A 22,722-nucleotide genomic window follows, 5' to 3' on the forward strand; every position below is an offset into this window, starting at 1 on the left:
GCCAGAGTCATCTTCCCAAGATACCACTCGCATCATTTATTTCCATCTTAAAAACTTATGTGGTTTTCCTGTCGCCAGGATCTGTCAAGGTAAATCGAAGTCCCAGCTCTTGGCCTTCTGCCCCTGCAGTGACGTGGTACGCTCCTCCCTCTGTGCAGTCTCTACTCCAGAAGACTCAGCTCCTTAGCACTTTTTAGTCCTGTTTCCCTGTGACCTTCTTTGTTCCTCTCTAGCAGCCCAATTTCCAGGAATATATTCAAAGGGAGATTTAGAAGTCCAGTTCATTCTATTGAATATTCCCCTCACAGTGGCTTTCTGTCCTCTCTGGACCCTGCTGCACTTGCTGTGTCACACAGCACAATACTGGTTATAGAGTTTTGCCCCATTCCCCATGTCATCCCAAGCAGCTTTCATTATCTTCCTGATTTTGCCTTCTCCTTCCCCCAAGGGTCTAACATAGTACTAGGTAGGTGACTAATACAGACTAACTTAGATGCTCTAAAATTATTCTTTAACTAATTTACCAGCATCATATCCTATACGTTAATTGCTGGAAAGGTATTTTATGAGCCACAGGAAGGAATAAGACAGCCCCTGCTCTATTCCAGTTTTAAGTCAAGTAGACAATATTCAGATATATGAAAACAGAAAAGCAAAGAGGCATGGTTAGGCCCCCTCTTAAAGACTAGTGAAAAAGAAGAGATAGATATAAGAGATGTTTAAACCAAATAAGTAGCCAAGTTTTCTATCAAATGAGATATTTATGGGTGAGACAGAGACATCAGGGGATATCTCCAAGTGAGTGGCAAAGGCACTGATTGTCCCATGAATTCACAGGTGGGAGGGAAGTTTCACTTAGCTGGTGAAGTCTTCTTTCTCCTCCAGGTTCCATTGACTTCCAGCTTCTTCCCACAGCGGCTGCATCTGTGTCCAATTTCCTTTGCTTTTAAGAACTGTAATCATATTAGATTGACCCACCCTCGTGAGGTTTCGGCATACCTTAACTAGTAATGCCTCAAGTGGCCTCTTTACAAGTAGGTTCACACCCACAAGACCAAGGTGTTGTGACCTTGTTTTAGTTTTCTGGCTGCTAAAGTAAATACCACGCAAAGGCTGGCTGAAACAACAGAAATTTATTGGCTCACAGTTTTGAGGCTAGGAGAAGTCCAAAATCAAGCAGTCATCAAGTTGGTGCTTTCTCCCAGAAGATTGTGACATCCTCAACTGGCTGCAAGTGATCCTGGATCCTTGGCTTTCCTGTCACATGGGGATGCACATGGCGGCCTCATCTAGCTTCTCCGTTCTTCTGTCTTTCAGCTCTGGCTGCTCCCTTCATGACTTTCTTTCTCCTGTGACCTTCCCTATAAGGCCTTCAGTAATAGGATGAAGACCCATCCTGGTTCAGCTGGGCCACACTTTAACTGAAGTAACCTCAGCAAAAGGTCCTATTTACAAGGGCTCACACCCACAGGAATGGATTAAGTTTAAGAACATGTTATTCTTAAATTATGTAGCTCCACGCCACCACAGACCTGAACATGCCTTTTGGAGGGTTGGGGGTCTGGGCCATGGTTCAATCCACAACAGGAGGCTTCCTGCTGGGATGTACTGCAGGGAGATCTCTGGGGACAAGAGAAGGAAGGAGGATGTGGCAGCCTGAGGTGTCCCATGATTGGGTGGCAGCCAGATGTGCAGAGGAGAGAGGAATCCAAGGTGGTTCCAAAACAATCCACTGCATCTGAAAATGATGCATTATTAATACAGGTGATAATTTTAATTTATTAAGTGTTTGTTTTGTGCCAGGCCTTAGGTGGTTTTAAAAGTATCACTTATTTAATTGTTATAACAAGCCCATAAGATAGTATTTTCCTGTTCAACAGATTAAGAAACTGTTACTCAGTGAGCAGTTACACAGCTAGTAATTGTCCAAGATTGCAGTCAAACCTCACAACCACTGCACAGCCCCTCCTAGCAGTGCCTTTGAGCAAATAATGTTTTCATTGGCACGTGCCACTCAGAGCATAAATGGCATTTAGTCACTTTTCATAAATAAATGGGGGGAACAGATCATGGGAAAGACACCCAGAAATCATCCTCAGTCCACATTCTAATAACTTTTTCTCTGACATTTTGTTAAGAAAATTGTCATGCATACAGCAAAATTGGAGGAATTTTATAGTGAGTAGCCACCACTTAGATTCTTCCTCTAACATTTTACTGTTTTGGCATTATCATATATCAAATATACATCCCTTTATGCATCCATGAGTCTATTCTGTTGTGTGTGTGTGTGTGTGGTTAAGAGGTACTAGGGATTGAACCTGGACCTTGAACATGGGAAGTAGGTGCTCAGTCACTGGGCTACACCCACTCTCCTCTATCTTGTTTCAAATGCATTTCAAAATAAGTTGCAGATATCAGTGTACTTCCCCCTAAATACTGCAACAGGCATATCATTGAGTAGAGTTCTACATTTGCTTACATTTTATGTGAAATTAACATTATTAAAAGCAAGAATCTTAAGTGCATCTTTGCATGACTTTTGGCAAATGCATGCACCTATGTGACCTAAACCCCTAAGAAGATAAGGAACATTACCACCACTCCAGGAAGTTCCTTCATTCCCCCTTCCAATCGATCTCTGCCCCCACCCCCAGATAGACAGCCATTGATCTGATTTTTCTACCATAGATTAGTTTTGCCTGATCTATAATTTCATCTAAATGGAGTTGTATAATATGTACTCATTTTGTAAGTCCGTATCATATTTTTGGTTTTTAGTTTATCAATTTGCTCCTTTTGATTGCTGAGGAGTATTCAATTGCATGAACATGTTTATCCATTCTCCTGATGAACACCTGGTTGGGTCAAGTCCTCAACTATCAAGAAAACTGCTATGAACATTCTTGTACTAGCCTTTTTTGAATATGTTTTTATTTCTCTTGGGAAAATACCTAGGAGTGGACTTGCTAAATCATAGGTGAAGTATATGTCTAGTTTAATACTAAAAACAAAACAAAACAAAAAAAAAATCTACCCATCCCTTTCCCAGAGTGGTCTTACCATTTTACTTTCCCAAGAACAATGTGTGACGGGAACAGTTGCTGCACATCCTTGCCAATAGTTAATATTGTCATCTATGCAATTTTAGCCAAACTGGTGAGTTTCTAGGTTTTAATTTATACTTCCCTGATGACTAATGATATTTCACTTTTAAAGAAACTACAAGCCTGCTTTCTAAAATGTTTGTACCATTTTATATCCCCATGAGAGTTCAAGTTGGTCACAGCCTTATCAACACTTGAAATGGTCAGAAAATTGTAGACAGTCTCATAATTATAGAATAGTATTTCTTGGTGGCTTTAATTTTCATTTATGTAATAACTAATGATGTTAAGCATCTTTTCATACACTTATTTTCTGTTTGTATATCTTCTTTGGTGAACCATCTGTTGAAATAATTCACCCATTTTTTACTTGGATTGTGCATTTTCTTATTGTTTAGTTTTACGCACTGTAGATATTCAGGGAAAAGTCTCTTATAATAAGCTTGAAAATATTGTCTCCTACTCTGTGACTTGTGTTTTCATTCTCTTAACAGTGTCTTTCATAGTACAGAAGTTCTCTGAAATCTAGTTTATCAATGTTTTGTTTCTGCACTGTGCTTTAGTTATTGTATCTAAGAAGTCTCTGGTTACCTGAGGTCACAAAGATTTTCTCACAAGTTTTCTTCTAGAAGTTTTATAATTTTACCTCTTATGTTTAGGTCTATGCTCCATTTTGAGTTAATTTTTGTATAGGATCATGGAGTGGATTAGTGTTTTGTTTTGTTTTGTTTTGAGAACTAGTTGTCCCAGCACCATTTGTTGAAAAAACTATCCTTTTCCCATTGAATTGCCTTTTCACTTTAGTTAATAATCAATTGACCATATATGTCTGGTTCTATTGCTGTACTTTCTATTCTTTTCCATTGTCAGTCTCCATAAAGTCTTGATTGCAGTTACTTTATAATACGTGTTTAAATTAGGATTAGTAGTCCTCAAACTTTATTCTTTTTCAAAGTTGTTTTCACTATTCTAGTTCTTCGCATTTCTGTATGAATTTAGAATCAACTTGCCAATTTCTACCAAAGAAAAAAGCCTACCAGGATTTTGATTGAGATTGTATACGAACAATATGGGGAAAATTGATATCTTAAAAATACTGAGTTTTCTGAGCCATGAATATGGTCTAGCTGTCTAAGTCTTCTTTAATTTTTCTCAGCAATGTTTCATAGTTTTCAGTATACAAGTCTTGTCCATCTTCTGTCAGATTTATTTCAAGGTGTTTCATATTTTATGCTATTATAAGTGATATTGTTTCATTAATACCAATTTCTGATTGTTTATGATATAAAAATAAGGTTGATTTCTGTATATTGATTTTCTATCCTGCAACATTGCTAAAGCTCATTTCTTTTTTGTAGATTCCATCAGCCTTTTAAAAATAGGTAATCATATTATCTGTGAATAAAAAAAAATTTTACTTCATTTCCAATCTGGAGGCCTTTTCTTTCTTTTTCTTGCCTTATCGCACTGGCTAGAATCTCCATTTCCATGTTGAATAGAGTGATAAGTAGAGACCTTTTACTTGCTTGTGATCTTGGGAGCAAACCATTCACTCTCTGACCTTTGAAAATAATATTAAGTATATGTTTTTTGTAGGTAATCTTATTAAGTTAAAAAATTTACTTCCATTTCTAATTTGCTGAACATTTTTTATCAGGAATAGATGTTGGATTTTGTCCGATGCTTTTTTTTTAATCTGTTGAGATCATTTTTTTTTTCTTTTATTCCATTAATATGGTAAATTACATTGTTTGGTTTCCAAATGGTAAATCGACCTTCAATTCTTGGGAAAGTTTCCACTTGGTTATCATGGATGTCCTTTAATATGTTGTTGAATTTGATTTACTAAATTGTTAAAAAAATTTTGCATCTATGCTCATGTGGAATATTGATATGTAGTTCTCTTTTCTTGTAATGTCTTTGTCTAGTTTTTGGTATCTGTGTAATGCAGGCCTCAGAATGACTGGAGAAATATTTCCTCCTCTTCAGTTTTCTGGATGTGAATCAGTAGAAATGGAGTTATTCCTTTTCATTGATTTCCTCAGGCCTGATACTTTTGATTTTATTGATTCTCTCTACTTTGTTTATTATTTCTTTTCTTCTGCTTAATTTGGGTTACTTTGCTCTTCTTTTTCAAGTTTTTTAAGGTAGAAGCTGGGACCATTTTTTTCTGATACAGGTATTAGGTTTAATTTCCTCCTAAATACTGCTTTACCTTCATCCTCCAAATTTTAATATGTTGTTGTTTCAGAGGTTCCAAGATGTTCAGTGATTCATGGAAGAATTCATCGGACTCAGAAGCAGTCGACTCATGGCTATAGTTTATTATAGCAATCAGAAAGGGGAAAAAGATACATTAGGCAGAATTTAGAGGAAATCATGAACAGGCCTTCAATGTTCTTCCCCTCCCTCCCTTGGGGAAGGAGCTGGTCACACAGTCACAATGACCAGACAAATATAAAAATTCCACACTCCCAGAAAGAAAACAGGTGTTCAGTGCCCCAGGTGGGCAAAAGAGTCTTATCAAGGTAGGGAACATTCCAAAAGTCAAGTTCGCAGACATCCACCAAGGACCAAACCCACAAACAAGCCCTTGTTTTTTTAAAATAACTTTATGTCAAATTCAAAAAAATAACAGAAAAAAGCATCTCAACAAGTTATGGAAACCTTACTCCTTAAAAGTTCTTTCCAGGTACTTCTAAAACCCTTCTGATGTTAACAACCTCAGACCTGCTGTATTAACTCTTTCCTGCACAGTTGTATTTCCAGTTTCATTCAGTTCAAAATAATTTCTAATTTCCCTTTGGATTTCTTTTGTGACCCATGGGTTATTTAGAAGTATGTTTTGTAGTTCCCATGTATTTGGAAACTTTCCAAATATTTTTCTTTCTGTTATTGATCTCTAATTTTAATTTAATTGTGATCAGAGGATTTCATTGTGGTCAGAGAACATATGTTGTATGACTTGAATTCTTTTAAATTTATTGAGAATTGTTTTAGACCAAATTAAGGTCTATCTTGGTCAATGTTTAAGTTCACATGAAAAGAATGTATATTCTGTTGTTGAGCAGAGTGTTTTATAAATGTCAATTAGGTTAAGTAGTTGACAGCATTCTTCATATCTTCTGTGTTTTTCCTTTCTTTTCCTAGTTTTATCAATTGATGAAAGAGGAGTATTAAGATCTTCAGTTTTGATTGTGGACTTGTCTATTTCTTCTTTTAATTATATCAATTTTTGTCTCATATTGGGATACTCTGTTATTAGATAATATACATTTATGACTATTTCTGATTAACACTTTTATCATTATGAAATGTTCTTTATATCTAGTAATACCCTTTGTCTTATAATCTCTTTTCTTTGATGTTAATCTAGCCATTCCAGCCTTCTTATGCTTACTTCCTTGCGTGGTGTATCTTTTTCCTCCATTTGTGTCCAACCTATTTCTTATAGACCATTTATTGTAAGGTTTTGCTTTTTTTCCCTGACAAGCTTTGCCTCTTAATTGGAGTGTTTAGTTCATTAATATTTAGGTCTACCATTTTCTTATTTGTTTTTTGTTTGTCTTTTTTTGTTTGTTTGTTTCTCTGTTCCTTTAGACAGGACTTCTTTTATATTATTTTAATAATTTTTAAAGTACCATTTTTATTTAGCTTTGTAGATAACTCTCTTTGCATTATTTTTTAGTGGTTCTAGAAATTACAATATACATCTTTAACTTTACACAGGCTTCTTAACTTAATATTGTATCAGTTCACATATAGAAATCTTATAACCATATAGGCTCATTTGCCACCCTCCATCCTTTCATCCTACAGTTTTCATATCTATTACAACTGTATACATTATAAATCCCACAAGAGAATGTTATGATTATGTCTTTAAAAACCCTATGTATTTTAAAGAAATTTTCTCTTATATTTCCCCAAATTTTTGCCATTTCTGAGGGCTGACGATCGATGAGAAGGCAGCATACACACCATTTCTGTCTTTCACTCTATTACTCGTCAGTTCTGTGCCCTTGGGCAAATCCCATAACCACGGGCCTCACGACCTCTCTTTATGACATGTTGATAAGTATCTTAACTGCCTACAAACTGCACAATGAACCAGAACGTCTCCCTCCCACCCCTCATAACTCTAGGATCACTAATTCTTAAGAAATTGCATTGTTAATATGAATTTTTTTTGGTATTGAAACAGTTCCGAAGGGACAGAGCAGTTTCTTTATCAGGAAGCTTTCAAAATAATTGCCATATATGACTTAGATGCTATGCTTTTAACCTTATATAGCACAAATTAAGCTTCCATCTATGTTTCTGAGGCCTTCTACTGTCAAGTTTTCTTGTAGGGTGATGAATCGTCCCCTGAGCTTTTACTGCACCACCTTCACTCCTGAAGCAGGCTCACCGCAGTGTCATGAGGGGTAGTTTTATCACTTAAGGAAGCTTGAGGGCCAAGGTTTAAGTGCTTCTTTGGGACCCTTCTGGTGATGAAGGCTCAACAGAACCCCAAGGCAAGGAAGGTCAAGTTAGACAGATAGATGAGTCTAAAGGACCCTAAATCAATTGTTACCTTGACAGGACCAAAAATTTAACAAAACATTAAATTTCAAATCCATTTTGGTTTCCAGTTGCTTTTAGGTAGAAATTTCAGATATGTTTCTCTGGTGAATCTTTAGCATGATAGTACAAGAATCTGCAAAACTGTGAAAAGCTAAGATAGAGGAAATAAAAAATTCATCTCTTTGTGTAAAGTGAGAATGTGTCTCATGACTGCATTTGCTGCCATCTGCTCATATCACCCTTCCTTCGATCAGCCAGTCCACCCCAGAAAATTGAATCTCCCTATAACATCCTTCTACAAATAGCCTGTCATCACAAACTCTACTTATAGCCCATTACTGACTTGAAAAGAAGTTATGATTACAGCATTCTAGTAATGAGGCTCATGCTTCAGTTTGGATGTTATTGTTATTGTGACTGGAAGGGAAAAAAATCTGTCTATGCCACATGGGATTTATGTACTTTTTAAAAATTATAAATGCTGCTTGGTTCATTCATTTTGTTACCCTTTTTCAGGGCAGAGAAGTATTGTTTAATACCACTCCTGGGCCTTCATTTCTAATCACGCATTTCCAGACCAAATTAGGTTAGTGGTCTCGTTTACTAGTATTTAACAGGTGGCAGCAGTTTGCAGACTTATTGCCCAAGATCAGAAATGGCTGCAGCATTCGAAACAGCATCATGTAAAGTAGAGGCCCAGGTAGTACAGGGCTGGGCAGATAGCACCTCCGAAAATGGAAGATGGTAATGGCTGTTGGGAACTATGTCAGCTACTGTGCTAAGCATGACACCCAGCCTGTGAGACAGAGAGCATCGACCCATTTCACACATGAGGAAGCTAAAGCCTAGAAGGTTCAGGAGCCCGCCTCCATCTGCCTGGCTGCTGCATAGTCATTCTACCTCCTATAGCCTCTCCCTCTGAGTGCTGGCCCTACCCCTCACCTGCAGTGTGACCTCAGGCAGACTCCTAACCTGGCTGAGCACCAGTTACTCATCTCAACATCAAAGGGTTTGTCTAAATCTGTTTTCAATCTATGTTAAGGGAAGGCCTAGGCTTCTTCAGTGCAGGAGGGAGCCAGGTACGAGGGACTCCAGACCTCCACTCTTACCACTATTTTAACTAAAACAGCTCTGCTTTACCTGGTTTAGAGATTGTGAGCACTCATTCAAAGAAAGGGTCCTACATGTAAACCCTTGCAGATCCCTGGGTGGTCCCACTATCCAGTGGGATCAATGTTAGAGTGGAAGGCAATGTTATTTGCATCCCTTGTCTACATCCAGAAGCCCTCCCATATTTTAAGGCCCATCTTGTCCATCTCCTCTTGAAGCCTGATCCCCAAACAGCTGTGACTGCCCTCCCTGAAGAGCCGCTGTGCTTGGGATAGGGAGGACACATCTCTTGTTGTTACCGGATTCTACCTAGGTTCTTGGCTGTGCTGCAGAAATGAATTTCAAGAGCATGCTGGGTGAGTTAGGCCAGTAATTTATTCAGGTAGGGAGGGAAGAGAAATGGGAGAAAATAACAGAAAATAACAGAGCAGGGGCCCCAGGTAGTGAGTAAGGGGATGAAGAGGGCTGATTTACAAGTTACAATTCCCCATTATAGATTATAAGTCCCCAGGGTTACTTGCGTGGTCACGTGCCAGAGGAAAAATGGTAAAAACAACATAGAGGGCAGGACAGGTCCTTAGGCAAAAGAGCAAGGGAAGAGCCCGCACTCCAGTTTATGCCTGGCTTTTAAACTGTTATTCCACCCCTTTGCTAATGGAAGCGGAGGGAGTTCCAGCTGTTTGCTGTTTGGATTGATCACCCCACCCATCAATCCCTTAGTGAGGACCCAATGATGAAGTTTCTAGGCAACATCTGGGCTTTTCCTTGTTCTCAGGAAGGCGTCTTTGTTCTGGGTAGCAGAATCCCGGGGATGGAGGTCTTCTAGCAGCCATCTTGGGGGTTATTGATGTCCACGTCAGGTTGCAGATCTATTAATTCCCTATTTTATCAGCCTGCTTCATTATGACACAGTGTCCCAGACTTCAGTCATTCCTGACCACTGTCTTGATCGTTGCCATATCCAGACATGACCTGACCTATATGTATTTAATATTTCTTTTTTTATTATTCAGTATTAAATATCAAAACACTTTAAGAGCTTAAATTTACTTCAAAGGAAACTTTATATCATCACAATAATCATTCCGAAAAATGGAAAATCAGAATCATTTGCTATAGTAGAAAGTAACAGCAAATGTAATAGAAAAAGCCCACAGTGTTATTAAATTCTAGACAACCACTGTTGTTGGCTGAAAGCTCTGAACCAGTCTCCTCTCCTCAGCAAGCCTTAGGTGTTAAAGACACACTAGTACCAACCTAGACTTTCTCCTTGATTTACTCAGAAGGCTTGGGAAAACAATGAAGGACAAATGACCTTGCACTGTGTAATCCGAAGTTATTTATTGTCAGGTTTGGTGATGCCCTAAACTTGCCTCTTGAATCCCTCGCGTCCCATCCTTTGGGAAACGCTGTCCATGGGCACTTCTGAACTAGATCCCTGAGAGCAGCAGCTTTATCTCTTTTGTTCTCTATCAAGTCCCCAGTGCCTAGAACATTGCCTGGCAAGAAGTCTGTGTTCACCAAAAATTTACAGAATGAGTAAATTCATTATGACAAAACTTGTTTTGTGTCCCTATTAGACAGTAAAGGCCTTGAGAGCAGGGACTGGGTCCTAACCATTTTTGCTTCACAGGCCAAACAATTATTTTTTGACTTGAATTAAAAGGAGATATCAATTAGAGACGCCCTTTTCTCTTGGGGGGAATTGTTAACAAAACGTAAACAAAGATCCTAATGAATAGCATTTTCAGAACCTCAGGACACACTGATAAAGCTCTTTCACTAACTTCTTTTCTCTTATTATTACTAATTTTTACTTTGTGCTATCCCCGCCTCTGCTTAGCTCTCGGGAGGCCTGATTTATTAAGCCTTAGTCCTGCTGATCACATTTCTATTTTATGCTAATAGGAATGCAAATGAAGCTCTGATGTCATTAAGTTGTTTAATGACTCTCTGTTGAGTGCTAATAGAACAGGAGTGGAAAAATGTTAGATCTTTGCAATTCCCTTATTCTCCTGACAAAATCTAGCAGGCATGAGTTTACGCTTAATGAGTGTTTAGCGAAAGTGTCATTGACAATTCTTTAAGAATGAGAAGATTTATGCAAAATGAAATCTCTGAAGCTAATTGTGTATGTTTCTCTTTATGACTGTGGACCCCGAGAGAAACGGAGGTGTACAAGTGAGAAACAAATACGCTGCTTAAGCATAAACCATATAATGCTGAACTTGGAGTTTTAAAGGAAATGATTTCTGTAAACATCAGGTCTGAGCAGTGAACAATATAAACATCACTGAATCCAAATAACTTCTCAACAAACAGAATACCTCTACAAATGAGAAGGCAAAGGGAACAAGCCTTATCTGGGCACCCACTATGGGAGAGGCCAGTGGTTCTTAAAGTCTGGCTGCTGGACCAGGAGCTTCAGCCTCATCTGGAACTTGTTAGGAATGCAAATTCTCAGGCCCCATCCCACACCTACTGAATCTGAAACCCTGGAAATGGGGCCCAGCAGTCTACTCTAAGAAGCCTCCAAGTGATTCAGATTTATAGATGAGTTTGAGAGCTACTGGGCTAGCCATTTTGCTCGATTGTTTTTTCTCATTTGATCCTCTTAGATCCTAGAAAGTCAGTAGTGGCCCCATTTGCTCATAAAGAAACTGATATCTAGTGAAGCTAAGTTCCCTAGGGTTACACAACTAAAGATGGAGGGATCAAAAATGAATCTGGTCTGTCTGTTGCCAAAGTCTATGATCTGTCCACTTTTTTCTCAAATTTTAGTGTGTAAATTAATTACCTGGGGATTACATGTTGACATGTAGATTCTGTCTCAGTAAGTCTGGAGTGATGCTGAGTGTCTGTATTTCTAACAAACTCCCAGGTATTGCCAATGCTGCTGGTCCCTGACAGCACTGTAAGTAGCCAGGCACCTGGGGAAGAGTGGGCCCCGGACTTGCAGCCTCAGCCTCACCGGGAACTTCTCTGGCCCCACCCATGCTTACTGAGTGTGGGACCAGGCAAGCTGGCAAGCCCTCCAGACAGCTCTGATGCATGCTTCAGTTTAGAACCACTGATAATCGTACGTACTTCCATGTGAGCAAACTCAGCATTTGCCAGGTTATGAAGCCATTGAAAGAGAAACAGAACAAGGATAGAAAGAAAATATTTAAGCCTGATGGTTTCTTACCTCTCTTAAAGGCTCTTGGAAATAAATGCATGTTGAATGTAGGGCCAGTGGGCATGGATGACCTTTAGCTCTTAAAAACGACTTCTAAGCACTAGCCCTGGGAGATAAAAGATATTTTGCCAAGGGAAATCAGTGATATCTGTGCATGCTAGATCTTGCATTGTAGGTAGGAGAGTGATGCTTAAATTTCTTCAAGAAAATACTTAACAGTGAGGAGAGTAAACCTATGCTTGTCAGCATACAAAAATGATCTGGGAGGACAGTTTAGAATTTTCCTTTTTAATCTTACATTATCTTAAAAACTCACATGGATTTCATTAAATCAAACCAGTGCATATTGGTTTGATATGGATAATATTTTTTTTAAGATGTATTTTATTTATTTCTCTCCCCTTTCCCCCCACCCCCGTTGTCTGCTCTCTGTGCCCATTCGCTGTGTGTTCTTGTGTCCACTTGCATTCTTGTCAGGCGGCACCAGGAATCTGTGTCTCTTTTTGTTGCGTCATCTTGCTGTGTCAGCTCTTCGTGTGCGGCACCACTCCAGGGCGGGCTGCACTTTTTTCACATGGGGCAGCTCTCCTTGCACATGAGGCACCCCTATGTGTGGCGGGGTACCCCTGCGTGGCAGGGCACTCCTGTGCACATCAGCACTGTGCATGGGCCAGCTCACCACACGGGCCAGGAGGCCCAGGGTTTGAACCCTGTACCTTCCATATGGTAGGCGGACACTCTATCAGTTTAGCCACATCCACTTCCCTAATAAAGATAATATTTTTTTTTTTAAAGATTTATTTTTATTTATTTAATTCCCCTCCCCCGGTTGTCTGTTTTCTGTGTCTTTTTGCTGCGTCTTGTTTCTTTGTCCACTTCTGTTGTCGTCAGCGGCACGGGAAGTGTGGGCGGCGTCATTCCTCAGCAGGCTGCACTTTCTTTCGCGCTGGGTGGCTCTCCTTAGGGGTGCACTCCTTGCGCGTGGGGCTCCCTTTCGCGGGGGACACCCCTGTGTGGCACAGCACTCCTTGCGCGCATCAGCTCCACACGGGTCAAGGAGGCCCCGGGTTTGAACCGCGGGCCTTCCATGTGGTAGACGGACGCCCTAACCACTGGGCCAAAGTCCGTTTCCCAAGATAATATTTTAATTACTATCAGGTTAAAGGAGACAGTCTTGTTGTACTAAGTCAGATTCATAAAATGTTCTAAAGTGACAAGATCTGACACCAAATATCCAATTTATTACCCTTGCAATTTCTCCTCCGTGCCTTGGTGCTACGGTATTTTGGAAACCCAGACAAAGAATACATGGCAACAAATGGCAGCGATTTGTCAGGAGCTATGTAAAGGGCATGAGCCCAGAATTTTGCATGAGATATTTTGTTCCAGGGCTGCTTGGGTGAGAATTTTAAGAAGTCTAATAAGTGGTTTTTTAAAGTAGATTGGACAGAAAAGATCTTTGATCTATCCATCAGATCCTTTTACCATTTAAGGACATACTCATGAAAGTATTTTCAGTAAAGAAAGATGATCAAAGATATTCTGTTCTAAACCACTCACATGCAAATGAAAGGAGGCTCCCAAATGACTCAGTTCCCATGATCAATCCCTTTACCCAGCATTCAAACCCTATTTCTTCACAGCCTTCACGCAATGACACATTCACAGTTTTTCCCATAATTGTTGATCAAGAATCTACAGTCTTTTGAAAAGATTGCTAAATAGGTCAATTTTGTAAGCTATACTTACTTAAAATTTTTTAAAATTAAAGTGTAGGTTTACAGAAAAAGCATGTAAAAATGCAACTTTCCCATACATCCCCCTCTATTATTAACACTTTGCTTTAGTGTGGTACTTTTGTTACAGTTGATGAAAGGATATTATAATTGTAGTATTAACGATAGTACAGAGTTTACATTAGGGTTTTTTTTCCCAATATACAACCTTATTATTAACACCTTGCATTAGTGTGGTACGTTTGTTATAACTTACGAAAGAACATTTTTATAATTGTACTATTCTATAGATCATCCTTTATAATAGGGTTCACTGTGTTGTATAGTCCTATGTTTTATCTTTTAATTTTCATTCTAGAAACATATATATGAACTAAAATCTCCCCCTTTTAGCCACATTTATATATATAACTCAGTGCTGTTAATCACACTCACAGTGTTGTGCTATCATTACCACCATCCATTTCTAAAACTTTACAGTCTATTTGTACAAATAGAAATTCTGTACACATTAAGCATTAACTCCCAATTCTCTGCCTACAACCCAACCCTTGGTAACCTTTATTCTAGATTCTAACTCTATGAGAGTGCTTATTCTAATTATGTCATATGAATGAGATCATACAATATCTGTCCTTTTGTGCCTGGCTTATACCACTCAACATGATGTCTTCAAAGTTCATCTCTGTTGTCCAATGAGCCACAACTTCATTGCTTTTTAATGCTGAATAATATTTATGTACCCCATTTTGTTTATTCATCAGTTGATAGAACTTGAGTTGTTTCCGTCTTTCAGCAACTGTGAGTAATTCTGCTTATGAACACTGGTGTACAAATATCTGTTGGAAGTCCCTGCTTTCAAAGCGTTTGGGTATATATCTTGGAAAGGGGTTGCAGGGTCATATGGTTAATCATATACTTGGCTGTTTGAAGAACCGTCAAAATGTCTTCCACAGTGGCTGTACTATTTTACATTGCCACTAGCAGTGAATGAGTGTTCCTATTTCTCCACATCCTCTCCAACACTTCTAATTTTCTGTTTTATTAATAGTAGCCATTCTAGTGGGAATGAAATTGTGTTCCATTGTGTGTTTGATTTGCATTTCCCTAATAGCTACCGTTGTTATGCATCTTTTCATGTGTTTTTTTATACACTTTGTGTATCTTCTTTGGAGAAATGTCTATTCAAGTCTTTTTGCCCATTTTTTAATTGAGTTGTCTTTTTTGTTGTGCAGATGCAAGATTTCTTTATATATTTGGGATATTAACTCTTATTCAATATATTATTCCAAATATTTTCTCTCATTGCACAAAAGTTGTTAATTTTGATGGGGTCCCATTTTTCTATTTTTTCCCTTTATTGCTTGTGCTTTGAGTATAAAGTCTAAAAACACATTGCCTAACACAAAGCATCCTTAAGAGGCTTCCCTCCAACTTCTTCTAGGAGTTTTGCAGTTACAGATCTTTTATTTAGGTCTTTGATCCATTTTGAGATTATTTTGTTATATGGTGTGAGGTAGGCCTCCTCCTTCGTTCTTTTGTATATGGATATCTAGTTCTCCCAGAACCATTTGCTGAAAAGACTGTTCTTCACCAATTGAGTGGACTTGGCATCCAGTTGGCGGGGCGCAGATGTGGCTCAAGTGATTGAGCGCCTGCTTCCCACATGGGAGGTCCTGGATTTCATCCCTGATGCCTCCTAAAAACAAAAAAACAAGGAAACAAATGAAAAAGCCAACTCAGGGAGCCAATGTGGCTCAGTGGTTGAGCTGCCAGCTTCCCACATACAAGGTCCAGGGTTCAATTCCCAGCCCCGGTACCTGAAAAAAAAATTTTTTTTTTGGCCAGAATGTCTGGAGAGATGGAGAAAGAAGTAGGGAGCTCCTTTCACCAAAGCAATTAGTAAATATGCAGGAGCTGTCAGAAACAACTATTTTGAAATGCCAGAGACCAGAAGAATACTGTACAGCATCTAGGGTACAGCAGGGGGAGAAGCTGATAAATAACCATTAAGAACTGTAAATTGCTCTCTCCTTGTGGTTACTGGTGCCATCCCCCACTCTCACAGCAGGCTGCTGCAGGGTCCAATTATTTGCTAGTGGCTGATGACAGAAAAGGACATAAAAATCCTCATCCCCAAGAACAGGGGTGGCCATGGCTGATCACTGATCATGACTTTTGTTAAAATAAAATTTTATTGAAGTATATATCATTCATATGTGAACATATATAATAAGTGTATAGGAAAAGTTGTGAACTACAAAACAAACATACACATCACAGGGCTCCCATACATCACCCCACCAACAACTTGCATTGTTGTAAAACATTTGTTACAAATTATGAAGTAACATCGTCAAAATATCACTACTAACTATAGTCCAAATCTTACATTTGGTGTATTTCCCCCCAGCCCACCCTGTATTAGTATTATACATTTGTTATAGTTGATAAGAGAATGTTCTCATACTTGTCCTGTTAACCACAATCCATCTTCCACCAATGGTTTCCCTGTGTTATACAGTCACATTCAAAGAGTACACTCAGTGGTTCTCATTTTCTTCAGAGTTGTGTTGTCATCACCTCAACTTTAGAACATTTTTATTACTCCAAAAGGAAAAATTGCATACCTCTTTGTAACCCTCAATAGTTGCTGCAAAAATATTAAATGTTAACTGTAATCCATATATTGTATTAATTGTAATTTTCCCATGTGTATTAGTCTGTCTAAGGGGTACTGATGCAAAGTACCAGAAATCTGTTGGCTTTTATGAAGGGTATTTATTTGGGATAAAAATTTTCAGGTATAAGGCCATAAAGAGTCCAGCTCAAGGTTGCTTTCTCACCATATTCACTTGCCATGTGTTGAAGCAAGAGTGCTCACTGATCGCTGCCTGGTCTCTCCTTTCCCTTATTTCTTTCCAGGCCTTCTCAGCTGCTCAGCTGCTCTGTTCTCTTCAGCTGCAAACTAGCAGGCAAATAGTCCATCTCTCCTCCCAGGGCTTTAGCTGTTTGAGCTTTCCCCTTTCTGAGTTCTTTCCTCTGGTATCTATGGAGCTGTCTCTTCTTCTGCATCTTCATAAGTGTCCATTTATGTAGACCCACTAAGGGGGCAGATACTCAACCTGAGTTATGCCTTACTTATGTGGCTGAATCAAAACCCTAATCCAGGAATTCTTAACAAGGGGTCTGTAAAGTTGAATTGAAATTCAAAAAAACATTCTTGTGGGGACATGCTGGTGTGGGTTTGATATATTTATTAAATAATACACAATATAGTGTGGACTTAGTAAGGGGTCTGTGGTTTTCACCTGACTGGCAAAGAAGTCTGTGGAACAAAAATTTTTGAGAACCCCTGCTCTAATCTTAACAGGTAATTTAATCAAAGATCCCTCAACTGAATCCAATATAATCAGAGTATCACACCCAGCGTAGATTAGTTTACAAACATAATCTTTGTCTTTTTTTAGGATTCATAAATCTTAAATTGCCACACTATTACCATTGTATTAGGCTGCCAAAGGAGTGCTGATGCAAAGTATGAGAAATCTGTTGGCTTTTATAAGGGGTATTTATTTGGGGTAAAAGCTTACAGTTACAAGGCCCTAAAGAGTCCAACTCAAGGCTGCTTTCTCACCAGTGTCAGTTGTCATGTGTTGAAGCAAGATGGTCACTTGTTTCCGCCTTCCTCTCTGGGCTTCCTTTCTCAGCTGCAGGCTGGCATAAAGCTTGTCTCTCAGGACTTCCTCTCTCTTTCCTGGTGCTGGAATCGTTTCTTTCCCAAGGTCCTTTTCTTCCCAAGGTCAGCTGCAAACCATCCAGCAAATGGCTCATCATTCCCTGGGGCCCCAGGATCAAAAATGACGGAGATTTTTCTCTTCCAGCATGTCTTCTTGAGTGAATGTCCATGTATATAGGCCCACCAAGGGGCAGGAACTCAGTCTGAGAAATGCCTGATCCAAACTGGTCCAAATCCCTAATCTTAATAGGTAATTTAATCAAGGGCCCCTCGACTGAATCCAATATAATCAAAGAGTTCACACCCAGAAAAATAGATTCGTTTACAAACATAATCTTTTCTCTTTTTGAGATTCATAAAATAATCTCAAACTGTCACAACCGTATTCTTAACACTTTGTAAAAGAACAACATTCTTATATTTATACTGTTAACCACAGTCTTCGTCCACTACTGAAATCATCATGTTATACATACCCTAGATTTTTCTCTAATTTTCTTTCATTTGACATTTACATCCACAGACTTCCCCTTTCAGCCACAATCTCATTTATAAATCCAGTGTTATTCTCACTGTGATGTGTTCCAATAAATTATTCATTTCCATACTTCTACAATAAACCTTATTAAAAATTCTACATACATTGAGCATCACCTCCCATTCTCAATCCCCTTTCTATCTTCTAGTCATCCATTCTCTAAAATTTACTTCTGTGAGTTTACTCATTGTATTTAGTTCAAATTAGTAAGACCATACAGTTTTTTTTCTTTTTCTTTAAGATTTATTTTATTTATTTCTCTCCCCTTCCACCCTGCTCCAGTTATCTGTTCTTTGTGTCTATTTGCTGCGTTGTCGTCTTTGTCCGCTTCTGTTGTTGTGAGCAGCACGGGAATCTGTGTTTCTTTTTGTTGCGTCATCTTGTTGTGTCAGCTCTCCGTGTGTGCGGCACCATTCCTGGGCAGGCTGCACTTTATTTTCGCGCTGGGCGGCTCTCCTTACAGGGCGCACTCCTTGTACGTGGGCTCCCCTATGTGGGGACACCCCTGCGTGGCACAGCACTCCTTGCACACATCAGCACTGTGCATGGGCCAGCTCCACACGGGTCAAGGAGGCCTGGGGCTTGAACCGCAGACCTCCCATGTGGTAGATGGACGCCCTAACCACTGGGCCAAGTCCGCTTCCCTGACCATACAGTTTTTGTCCTTTTGTGTCTGGCTTATTTCAGTCAACATTATATCCTCAACGTTCATCCATGCTGTCATGTGCATCCCTGTTTCATTTCTTCTTGCAGCTGAATAGTATACCTCATTTTGTTTAGCCATTCATCAGTTGGTGGACACTTGGGCTGGTGCCATATTTCAGATTTTATGAATAATGCTGCTATGAACATCAGTGTACAAATGACCGATCACAGCTGTTGATTAGCAAATTTGGATTGCAAGGTCCCAGCTCTAAGGGCAGATATTGTTTCAACCTGCCCCAAACAAAGGTGGCAAGAGCCAGTTTCAACCCTGCCCCAGAAAAAGGTGGTGGCAGCCATTGTTTCAACCCTCCCTAGACAGGGGTAGAGGCAGGGAGATTTAAAGATGCAAGACTTCTTCAAGTCTGTGGGGGAAAGTTAAGTGAAGAGCTGCATTTGCTAGGGACACCAAGAAAACCCAGGTTTGGGGAACCATCAGATAATTTTTGTCCTCCTTCCTGACCCCCTCCACAGGGTACTTTGGAGCTGGTTTGCACCCAATTTGAGTGTCCCAGGCACTGTTTTGTCTGGGAAAGTCTGAACTGGAAAAGTTCTCCTTAGGATGACCCTACTCCCAGAACTTGCCTTCCAGGCAAAAGCAGCATACAAAAGTAGTATAAAAAACAATAGAAGCAGACAATATGAGACAAAGAACTGCCAGCTTCAGATACCTGGGAGAGGGAGGTTTGTGTCCTGAGAAACAGAGGGGGCAACCAAACTCCTGTATACTGTGGAACTCCAAAACACCTAACAAGAAAAAGCCCAGGATAAGACAGAGGTCCAATAAAAGAGGGAAAGCCCTGTACAGTGCATTCTCTTAGGCATACCTTCCTAATAAGAAGTCTGATGCTCAAAAAAATTTTGTCTTATCACCAGCTGTTTATAATACCAGAAAACAGACATTCTAGGGAGTAAATCCTAGAGTTAACATTTTAAAGTATTAAAATGTACACCGTGCAACAAGACAAATGAAGAAACTGGAAATGATGGCCCAACCAGAGGAATAGGATAAAAATACAGAAAACACCAACAAAGAAGATGAGAATGTGGATATACCAAACAAAGTCTTTAAAAAATGGTCTTGAAAATGCTTAAGGAGATGAAGAAAAGTACAGAGAAAGAATATCAGGATATTAAGAAAACAATGAATGCACAATATGAGAGTCTAAGGAAATAAATAGAAACAGAAATTTCAAAAAGGAGCCAGACAGAGCTACTTGAGTTGAAGGCCACAATTACTGAAATGAAAAATGACCAGGAGGATTTCAAGAACAGAATGGAGCTAGCTGAAGAAAGTATTAGTGAACTCAAAGATAAGACACTTAAAATGAGTCAGACTGAGGAGTAAAAAGAAAAAGGAAATATTTAAAGTGAAAATAGCCTAAGACAGCTTTAGGACACCACCAAGCACACTGTATTGTGCATTATGGGAGTCCCAGAGGAGAAGAAATAGAGAAAGAGGCCGAAAGAATAGATGAATAATGATAGAGAATGCCCCAAACTTAGCAAAATATGTGAATATTCACATCCAAGAAGCTCAGGGAACACAAAATAGTATAAATATGAAGAAAAGTACACCCCATCATATAACAATTACACTATCAAAGGGTGGTTCAACATAAGAAAATCAATTAATGTAATCCACCACATCAACAGAATGAAGTAAAAAACATGATCTCAATCAACACAGAGAAGGAATTTGACAAAATTTAGCACCCTTTCTTGATAAAAACACTTAGAACACTAGAAATAGAAGGAAATGTCCTCAACATGATAAAGAGTATATATAAAAAACCCAAAGCTAACATCTTACTGTGGTGAAATGAAAGCTTTTCCTCTAAGATAGGAACAAGACAAGGATGCCCACTGTCATCACCGTTATTCAACACTGTACTAGAAGTTCTTCCCAGAGCAGTTAGGCAAGGGGAAAAAAAGCATTCAAACCAGAAAGAAAGTAGTAAAACTTCTCCTCTTTGCAGGTGTTATGATCCTATGTACATAAAATCCTGAAAAACATACAGCAAAGCTCCTAGAGCTAATAATTGAAATCAGCAAGTTGGTGGGGTAGAAGATCAACACCCAAAAGTCAGTAGTGTATCTATACACAAGCAACAAATGATAGGAAAACAAAATAAATTCCATTCACTATTAGCAGCTAAAAGAATCGGATATCTAGGAATAACTCTAACAAAGGATATAAAGGACTTATACACAGAAAACCATAAAACATTGCTGAAAGAAATTAAAGAAGACCTAAATAAATGGAAGGATAGTCCATGTCCATGGATTGGAAGACTAAATATCATTAAGATATCATAACTACCCAAAGCAAAGTGTGTGGGCTCGCTGGCAGTGATTAGCGGCCCACGAGGTCTGGGCAGCCTTCCACGGCTCAGCGGGAAGCCCCTAGGCCAGCGCGTAGGCCTAGGTTCTCCAGGCGTGGGGGACGCGCGGTGAAAACCACGGAGACAGCCTGAGCGCAGGAACAAGTCTGCTTTATTGCGGAAATACACTTGGTTATATAGGGTTGGGTAGAGGGAGGGGCAGGAGCTGGGGCGGGTTAACTACGGGGCGGTAGTGGATAGGCGGAGTTGTGCAGGCGGCTATGAGGTAGGCAGTAGCTAGGGAAGAAGGCAGATTATATATTGGCAACGTGGGCGGGACTGGCGGGAAGGACAGCAACGGCTGGAGGAAGGAGATAACAAAGGCTGGGGGAAGGGATGCAGCAACAATTGCTCCTTCTGTTTTTTAAGGGAGAGTAGATGAAAACAGAGTATCTCTGGGGAGGACGAGGGGTGAGGGGGCAGAATTGACTGGCTAAGGGCAAATGACATAGCATTTGATCAGGATGCATGTATAGCCCTTAGAGTCGGTACGTGCTAGTGCTAAATGAAATATCTAACCTGATGTTGCTTTTTTGGGGTGGATAGCACTGTGGCTAACTTAACTGCAAAATTTCTCTGACGTATAGCAATAAAGGGGGGCGGGGGGTGCACCCAAGCCTTTTACGCCGAGGGAAACAAACCCGTGCCGGTGGCTACGGTCAGGGAGTTCTACAGTAAGCAGCTTACAGGCAGGAAGTACGGTGGGAAGGGGGGCGAGGACATGGTCGAGATTGAGGAATGGAATCAGAAGCAACGAGACGTTGGTAATGAATTTGGACAAATGAGGAGAATACACTGTCAGCATGATCTTTGGCAAGGCGGATGATTCGTCGAATGGCCCAGGGACCGACGGTGAGGCCCAGGACAATGAGCAGAACTGGGGTTAGTAACGGGAGGAGATAGGGGAGGAGGGGCTGCAGGAAGCCCCAGGAACCAGCAGTTTGGGCTCGTTCAAGTCGGCGTTGGTTGAGACCTTTTTCAAGTTCTTTTAAGCTAGAGTCTACTAAGCCGGTATAGTTAGCATAAACGCAGCATTCTTCTCCTAGAGCAGTATATAGGCCACCTTCTTTAAGGAGGAGGAGGTCAAGGCCTCGGCGGTTTTGCAGGACAACTTCAGAGAGAGAATTAAGAGAGTCTTTAAGGTATTTGACTGCATCACGGAGGTAGATAATATCAGAGTCTACTGCTTGTCTGAGGTTTTGGAGGGCAGATGCTTGTGTGGCTAGAGCTGCAACACCAGTGGCAGCTCCAGCTGCAGCTAGGAGGGAAGTGACAGTGAGTACAGCAGTAATAGGTTCGCGTTTGTGGAGGTAAATAGCTTCTTGCGTGTGATCAAAGGCTTCAAAGAAATGTAGAGGAGTGTGATAAATGACTCGAGGTGTGAGGAGGATAAGAGCACATGTTTCTTTGGTCTTGTTAAGTGTAGCAACAGATAAGCATGGAGTAAGTCCGGTGGAAGAGCAAAGCCATAGGGTAGTGTTTAGAGGAATTAAGTATTTGGTAGAGATATTTGGGGAGGTATAGTTGGCACAGGCTGTAAGGCTGGGAGTGCGAGAAGAACGGGGGTGAATGCATAAACCTTTGGAAGAGATGTGCGTAAAAGTGAGTGGGACATGAGTAGATTGATTCCAATTGCAGGAAGAGGGGGAATCGTCGGTGGAG

At 39.9% G+C, this 22,722-nt stretch overlaps 1 protein-coding gene across 5 annotated transcripts in view; it reads left to right on the top strand.

The window, feature by feature from the left end:
* Positions 1–22,722, top strand: part of PDE8B (phosphodiesterase 8B) — a 347,153-nt gene that overhangs the window by 258,176 nt on the left and 66,255 nt on the right. The gene's annotated exons all lie outside the window — the stretch shown is intronic.

Source organism: Dasypus novemcinctus, chromosome 2 (assembly GCF_030445035.2).
Source record: "Dasypus novemcinctus isolate mDasNov1 chromosome 2, mDasNov1.1.hap2, whole genome shotgun sequence".
NCBI classification, from domain to species: domain Eukaryota; kingdom Metazoa; phylum Chordata; class Mammalia; order Cingulata; family Dasypodidae; genus Dasypus; species Dasypus novemcinctus.